Source organism: Zalophus californianus, chromosome 3 (genome assembly GCF_009762305.2).
Source record: "Zalophus californianus isolate mZalCal1 chromosome 3, mZalCal1.pri.v2, whole genome shotgun sequence".
NCBI classification, from domain to species: Eukaryota; Metazoa; Chordata; class Mammalia; order Carnivora; family Otariidae; genus Zalophus; species Zalophus californianus.
The window spans coordinates 21,773,413-21,782,027 of NC_045597.1; the positions used below are offsets into that span (position 1 = coordinate 21,773,413).

The 8,615-nt window shown below is 39.0% G+C and overlaps 1 pseudogene; it reads left to right on the top strand.

Moving 5' to 3' along the window:
• Positions 1-2,585: 2,585 nt before the first annotated feature.
• LOC113920942 lies at positions 2,586-3,796 on the top strand (annotated as a pseudogene).
• Positions 3,797-8,615: the final 4,819 nt, after the last annotated feature.

Here is an 8,615-nt window from a genome sequence, read left to right on the forward strand (position 1 = left end):
ACTCAGTAAACGTTGTTCATTCACTAATGGCTAAGATTAATTTTCAAATGACACAGTTTATAACCATAGTGTCTCTTCCAAAATTATTGATGCAAAATCAAAAATAAGTTATTGAGGTTACTAAATATATTTTCAAAACCACAGTTCTGAAGCAATGGTGAAATTTTGGTAATAATTTCTTAACTCATCTTTATTCTGTGTCTAAAATATAATTTACCTATGAGAAAATACAAGGCTTTTATGCTTAAGAGATTGATAGTAAAGGAAATTTTACTTTACACAGAATCCACTTAAAATACTTTCAGCCTAGTCCTTTCGACAAGGCACAGAATTATGTTTAGGATTAAGAGGACAGTTTCTGTAACTGAACTACTTGTATTTTAAGCCTGCTTCAATACTGATTTTATCAATATCTAATTATGTGATGCTGGCTATGTAGTTTAATGCCCAAGTCTCAGGTTTTAACAAATAGCAGGTACCTATCAGACAGAGATGTGTAAGTATTAAAAGAGGTAATATCTGGAACATTCCTAGCATCCATCGTGCTACAAGTCCCATAAGATAGCCATTGCAATCATTTAGAGAGAGAGCCACATGAGCCTACCACCCAAAGTAAAAATACATATGCTATGCTTCTTCCTGTCTTTCTTATTAAACACAGTTAAGATCCACTCTAAGCAGACGTTTGCAATACAGGAGTGGCAAAAATAAATCAGCAGGGGCTTCACACACTGGAGTAGGAATTAGCAAAAGAAAATCCTTTTGCCCTGTTTAACTATTACCTAACAAATGGCAATGATTTTTTATTTTCCCAATTAACCCCTCCTTTAGCTCTTAAGATGTCCTGCCACAGGCTAGTCCAAGAAACTTGCTTCAGTTAGTGGACAGGGAGTGGGAGTGTGGCTTTCAGGGCCAGGGTAAGAGAATCAGAGGTTTGTCAGGGTTTCTTATTGCCAAAAGTACACGTTTTCTAGACTGGGTCCTGCCCAGTAAAGAAGATGAAACCTGTTCACTGCTGCTCACTCAAGTGAGGACTAGTTCAGATATTTTTCATTGCCTTCCCCCATGTTCAGCTCTTACCTGCCAAATTTAATCAATGAGCCTCAGAAGTGTTCTAGCTTTAGATACAGACTAAGATCCCCACAAGAATCAGCAACCCCCCAACACCAGCTCAGAGAACACTACCTGCCCTGTGAACCTCCTCTGGTGTACTTGGTGGGGGGTCTCCTTTACCAAAGTACATAAGACATGGCACCCCTTCTCCAGACAAAATGTTACTGTAATGTTAGATCTCAGATTACAGCAATTCAAGGCAAATTCAAGACTTTGATTTTGTCAAAGTCCTAGGACTTCATACGCCATCTATCCAATGCCTTCGTAAAGCTAAGACACTGAAATAAGTAATGTGTGATAATCTACAAGATCTGCTCCAGGTTATTTTCAGCAAGACTACTTTTTAGCAGCTGGTAGCCTTTCTCATTAAAAAAAAAAAAAGTGTTAACAGTGATCTTGTTCCATAATTAACCAGATGATTATAATGTAAAGCTGTATGCTGTGATTGAAGTAGGTATGGGGTGCTAGGGAGCATTGATGAGGGTAACAAATTTGAATTACTGTAGTAGGTTCTAGAGGGGAAAGGGGGAAAAAAGAAAAGCTTTCTTTTAAAGCAGGGTTGAGAGATCGATCTTGGAGTGACTGTGATCAGCAGGAGAGCAGCTTTCAACCAGGAGAACTTGAAAATCATTCATCTTGGCAAAAGAAAAGGTCAATGGCTTTAAATTTAGACGGATTTGGGTTCAAATTTTGTCTTTTCCATTTACTATAAATAAAACTAAGGTCATTTCTCATCTCCTTTAAACTTTTGTTTATCTAAAATGTTGGAATAATCATATGTAATTCATTTCAAAGATTCAATTTGTCTTTACTGAAAGCAGGTGGAGGTCATGAGGCAGATGGGCTTCCCTCAGAGTTCTCAAAAATTAGCTGGAAAACTGTAAGGCCAGATAGAAGATATGAGGTAATGGCTAACCACTTGATGCTGGAGTCGGTCTTTCCAGGTTTGATTCCTGGTTCCCTTCCCTACAAAACTGGCTTTTGCTAATTTACTTGGTCTCTCACCTATAAAATAGAGTCAGCAGTACTACTTTGTATGGCTATGGTTTGAGTGAGCTAATCTATATGCACATTTAGAAAGGAATTTGTAGTGTTTTAAACATTCACTTTTAGGATATGTACCTGCCTCTCTTTTGTACTTCTTCCGAGGAACAAAGAAATTTTGCATTCATCTGCTCCTGCCTCCTCTTGGCCAGATCAATCACTTTTCTGTATATTACGCTCCACTATTTATCTTTTCCACTGGCATTGAAACAGGCTGGATTCTCTCTAACCTTTAAAAAAAAAAAAAAAGTCCTTTTTCCAAAGTCAATTTACTACCCACCCACCACCCTGTATTCTTACCTTCAGGGCCCAACTTAAGAAATTTCTTCATCATCACATAAAGGAAAGGAGGGTGGAGCTCTGGGCACCTATTATGCCTGCTGTGTCTCAGATTCATTCTTAAGGAACTGAGGGCTTAATCTTCCAAAATGTCAAAAAAACCATCTTATGCCCCACCTCTCACTCCAGCACCTGCAACACAAATACCCAGCACAACTGGGTTTGGGGGACACAGTCCATACAGTCATTTCTCCTACAACAACTACAGGCTGGGAGGGAACCCGGTCACCAGCAGCCGGCTGGGCATCCTCTGGTATTACGATTCCAAAACACCCACGGCCATCAGATAAGCCACAGATGCCCCACATGAGGTACAGCAGAAAGTTCTGGGACCAAGTAAAGGCTTCCAACCCTGACCTTAAAGTTGTGGGAGATTGCCAAGATTATTGGTGGCATGTGGCGAGATCTCACTAATGAAAAAAACAAGAATATGTAAATGAATACAAAGCAGAAAAGTTAGAGTACAATGAATCTACGAAGGCCTATCATAATTCCCCTGTATACTCTGCTTACATAAATGCAAAAAGTCATGCATAAGCTGCTCTGGAGGAAGAAAGTGGACAGAGACGGCCTTGCCTGGAGAAAGGAGAACCTTACGTGAGCATGTGAGCATTTAGCAGAAGATCCAGATGATTACGATGATGGCTTTCAGTGAAGCACAAGGCCACCATCAGTTTCCCGAGAAACCACCACCTCATCAGCGAAATCCTCAGTGAGAGTGCCGTGCCAGGCATTCGGTCAGTGGTCACGACAGCTAGAATGAAGGTCCAGTCCTTAATGGCTCATCAGCAAAAACTAGATGCTCAACTGTTTCAAATAGAGGAGCAACACCAGGAAACGAAGAGGAAATTCCTGGAAAGCACAGATTCTTTAACAATGAACAAAAAAAAGTTGGTGCAGCTTGAAAGTAGACATGGATATGGAAAAAATTGCCCCTGAAATTGCGCAGGCAGAGGAACAGGCTCACAAAAGGCAGGAGAAAAGGAAGAAGGAGATGGCTGGGCAACCTGGAGGCAGTCAGAGCAGCTTGGGTCCTGAGGAAGAGCAAGCTCCTAGTAAGACTGAGGAACAGAAAGACCACGAGAGCATCCCAGTGGACATAGAGGAGACACACCTTGAAGAAGCGACAGAAAGCCAATAGAACGATGAGGAAGGCACATCTACTCCTGAAGACAAGGAGAGGAGCAGAAGGGGGCAGACAGGATGGCTGAGGAGGAGCCCAGTGATAGTAACACTGTCTCAGAGAGCAACATGGAGGAGCCACCACGGACCCCACCCGGAAGACAAGAAGAAAGAATAAATGTTGCCTTGTTTTATGTGTTCTAAATACTTTTTTTAAATGAAAAAAAGAGAGAGAGATTTCTTCATCATGCTCTCATTCGTCACTCCATTCCATCCTATCTACTCACCCCTCTACTTAGAGAGCTCTTCCTTTCCACATCACTGTTCCTCGTATCACTAAGTCCAGGAACTATTTTCCAACTCGCACCTCGCCTGTTATGTCAGAAACACTCCGTACTACCTCTGAGTTAACGTTAAGCCACTGCCCCTAAATAAAATAATATTCGTAATAACAATAGTAGTAAAAACGACAGCATATTGTTTTGGTTTATTCCATACCACCCTCTTCTGGTATTCCTCTTATGCTCTAATTCTCCCTTCTCAACCACATTGATGGTCCATTTTTTTTTTTATTTCCATCCAGTCCTTCACTGTTGAATTTCTTTGTGGTTTGTCTTAGGTCATATGATCCTTTCTCACTCAATGTCTTTCAGTTAAGTGTTCACACCATATCCATGGCTTCCATTGTTAGGAATATGTAAGTAGGTGTCTGCATCTCAGCCCTTTTGAATTCTAGCCCCATATATCCGTATAACTATGTGTATGTTTCCATGTGCAATGGTGAACTTGCCGTGTCTGCCTCTAATGGCTCCTATCTGAATGAATGATAACAGCATCCATCCAACTGTACAAGTTGGAAAGCTGAGAATCCTTCAAGACATTCTCCTATCTCTCATCCCCCAGTATCATTGAGGTCTGATGCTCTATTGATTTTGCCTCCTAAATAGCTCTCAGACACTGCATCCCTCAGCATCTTTTCTGCCAGGATTCTAATCCAAGCGATCATCTGCTGTTCCCTGAATTAATGCAACACCCTTCTAAATGGTCCCACTTTCTTTCCGTTCTGCAAATCTTTTCTCTATAGTACAGGAAAATCGATTATTTAGTAATGCAAATCTGACTGCATCTTTCTTGTTGATAATTTTTCAGTGGCTTCCCCACTTTTAATGTGTGCAGGGCCTGCCATTATCTGGTCTGCACTTCACTCTTTAGCTTTATCTCTAACATTTTTCTGTTCTTTCTTTCACTCTGACCTTCATTTCCTCTAGTGAGCAATAGTACTCCCTGCCTTAGACCATCACACACACTGTTGCCTCTGCTCTAAGCATTCTGACTTCTCTCTCTCTCTTTTTTTTTTTTTGTCAGCTAACCCTCATCCTTTATATTTCAATGAAAAGATCAAAGTTTTTATTTTCAAGCAAGTGCTGAGGACATTTATCTAGACTAAATTAGATCTTTCATTTACAGTGCACTGCGTTTGTCCTTAATAACACTTACCATCTTGTTTTTAATAACTAGACTGCACTTTTTAATGACAACAAAATTTAATGACAACAATTAAGTTCTTTAATTTTTAAAGAGCTATAGATCCCAAATTCCAGCAACATTTATTAAAGTCAATTTTTTTTTTTTCTGCCAGGTTCTCCTAGAAAAATTTGTCTTTGCCATCTGGGTTTGAGACAAACAAATAACTTACCTAAAACTTGTATTCTAATTTATATTCCTTCATCCAGGAACGTCAGATCACTTTTCATACCATGTCATACTTGCTCATACATTCTTAGGACAAGTAGTTTGAATTGCTCTATCACTTTAGGGGATGTTCAATAAAAGAGGTACCCACAGTAAAGAAAATAGCCACCCAGGTGCCCCTCAGTTTTGAATATGTATTAAATCTTTGATTCAGTCAATATTTATTGTATTTCTTTTATATATATCTTGAGTATAATGGTCTATATATACTCAATAAGTATATTGAGTATATATATTAGTGTGTATATATATATATATATAGTTTAGTATAATAGTATACATTATATGTATATAGTCCTATAAAGTACAAAACTATGTATAAGAGCGGCGCCTGGGTGGCTCAGTCGGTTAAGCGTCTGCCTTCGGCTCAGGTCGTGATCCCAGGGTCCTGGGATCCAGCCCCATGTTGGGCTCCCTGCTCAGCGTGGAGCCTGCTTCTCCCTCTGCCTGCCACTCCCCCTGCTTGTGCTCTCTCTCTCTCCGTGTCAAATAAATAAACAAAATCTTAAAAAAAGAATATGTATAAGAATACATACTGTCATATGTTGAGAAAATAATCATCAATTCAGTGAATTCAATAGCTCTTCAAGGGACGCTAAAGTTACTGAAGGGGATTAAAAGACATCAGGGCCACAAAGATGGACTTCTTTCATGGCTTGAACTGGGTCTGTGTGGGTAGTCTTTTTGGATAGCTTTGGTAGCCACCTTAGGAACTTTCCTTGATAAGACTCTATGTGCCCTGTGAATATATAAAGAACAATGAGGGAGAGATTGCCAAACAGCTCCTAAAGTGAATAGCATGTTTTTTTCCCCAGGTTTCATAAAAAAACAGAATGTTTAACTAAATACAGTTGGCCCTTGACCACTGTGGACGTTGAGTCAGATCCCTCATGCAGTCAAAAATTTCTGCATAGATTGTGACTCCCCCAAAACTTAAAACTAATAGCCTACTGTTGACCTGAAGCCTGCCTGATAACATACACAGTCCACTAACACTTATTTTGTATGTTATATGTATTATATAAGGGATTCTTACAGTAAAATAAGGTAAAGAAAAGAAATGTTATTCAGAAAATCATACAGAAGAGAAAATGCATTTATAATACTGTACTATATTGAAAAAAATCCACATGTAAGTGCACCTCACAGTTCAAACCCCTGTTGTTCAAAGGCCAACTCTTTGTCAGATGATTTTACTTTCCAGTTTTGCAACTGCTTTCAGTTCACTGCAATATATAATTATATATATATATATATATATATAATCATCCCCTTAAGTTTTCTACTCTAAAGGTGGACCCATTGTTTAAGTAAATAACTGTAGAGAAAAGTGTTCTGTATGAAAGTCTAGAAGCTAGAATCTCTTCAGTGACCTTAATAGATTAATTTTCGGGAAGGAAAGCCTGTGTTCATTCTGGAGAAACTACTGCTGTTGTAAAAATAAAAAGCTGGTCCAATTTATCAGTATGAAGAGAGTTTAAATATGTTATCAGGGTCTTGACATCTCCAGCCTCAGCTCCTCTAATTTTTCCTGAAAATCAGTGAGTTGCAAAAGATAGTTTCTCGTTTTAGACTGTCTGCTCCCCCACCCCAGCCTCACAGATGTTAATACACATATTTGATGATTTCATTCCCTACATTTATCCCTGAATATGAAAATATCTGGGGTCCAAAAATTTATCTGTAGACCACAAGCCTTTTCCCTTGTGAGGAACTGAAAGTTAATTATTGACTGCTATTGGCCTGGATGAAAGCACATTTGAGGGTTCTCCTTTTTTTGAAGCAAGGCCAGAGTTAATTCCCGTTAGTGATAGAGGACTGTCCTATAAGAACCTGGGAACATTAGACCTCCTTCTAATGCAATGAAAAACCTGCTCTGTTAATGTTCCCTTAGCCACACACTTGTCTTAGCATGCCTCATGACTGTTGTTCCTTGTATTTTGTTGTGATTTTGAAGCTATATCCTGTATCTTACTCCCTATGCTCAACTCATCTTGGGTTGCAAACTGATTATGCATTCACCAAATAAAAATAGCATTTTGCCCCTAGACTCATAGAAAATTTCATAGTCATCAGGGCACCTTTCCTTTACTACCATATTATAGGACACTTAACTCAGCTTCCTGACACAAGCCTACCAAATACCTGGGATCTATGATTTCCTTCCTGGGTATTTTAATGACATTAACTTCTGAAATCCTTATGTCTTCATTAAATTTTAAACTCCCATCAGCGTATTTTACTATGTATCTATCATGTATCAAAACTGCTGAGGTTTTCCAACTCGTAGATAAAATGCATTTATGATGGCGCACCAATCTTCTCTTGTGATCACAGTGTCCCTGGCCAGACCACAGCCTCTCCAATAGTTTCATATAGAAATCTCCACCAGACGAGAGTTATTACAGATTGGTCCTTCTAAAAATTTACCCAGATTTAAGCCATTGATGGAGTTAGTAAGATTAGTTCTGAAGTTTGCTGCCACTCCCAACACCACCATCAACCACGTTCTAGGTTTATGGTACTCTCCTGCAACAGTGAGGCTTTGACCATCTACACTTCGTTTTCCCATAGCGAAGCCCTCAGCAGACACATGCTACAGGTGTCTTCTATCTCATGCACTTCATTTAATGACCGTAATATTGACAGTTATTGTTGCATGAAGGCTAATAGTTACATTAGATGTTAAAGGGGCCAAGCAAAAGTGCACTATAGTCTTTCACTAATTTCCACATTAGCTGATGCTTTTCTCTCTATAACTGATTGTTACTGAAACGTTGCTGAACTTAGGACTTTATGTCCAAAGTCCAGCTTATTTTCCCATTGAGAAAGATGTGCTCCTCCAAGTTAGACTAGCCATTATTTTTCCTAATGCCTCCAAGATATGGATTGATTTTCTAATCTTCCTGTGGTTTCTGGTTGGCATGTATTATCAAGAGATCGTCAAAATTCTCAACTAACAGAAGATAGCTCAGTGTTCATATAAATAGATAAGGTTTCTGAGAGAACTCTTCATGTCCTCTGCCTACCTTCAATGCACAGAACTTGGCACTGACAACTTCTCTTAAATGATATGGAGTAGAACCAATTTTTAATTTTTAATACAAGAGAATAAAGAACACTGGCTAGGAATCCACATTTGTGAGTATATCCAGGTTATGACATTAAGGGCTAACAGACTTGGTAACTTTGTAGGCTCACTATACTTATTCATAAGTCTTGATACATTATTTGATTTTTATTTT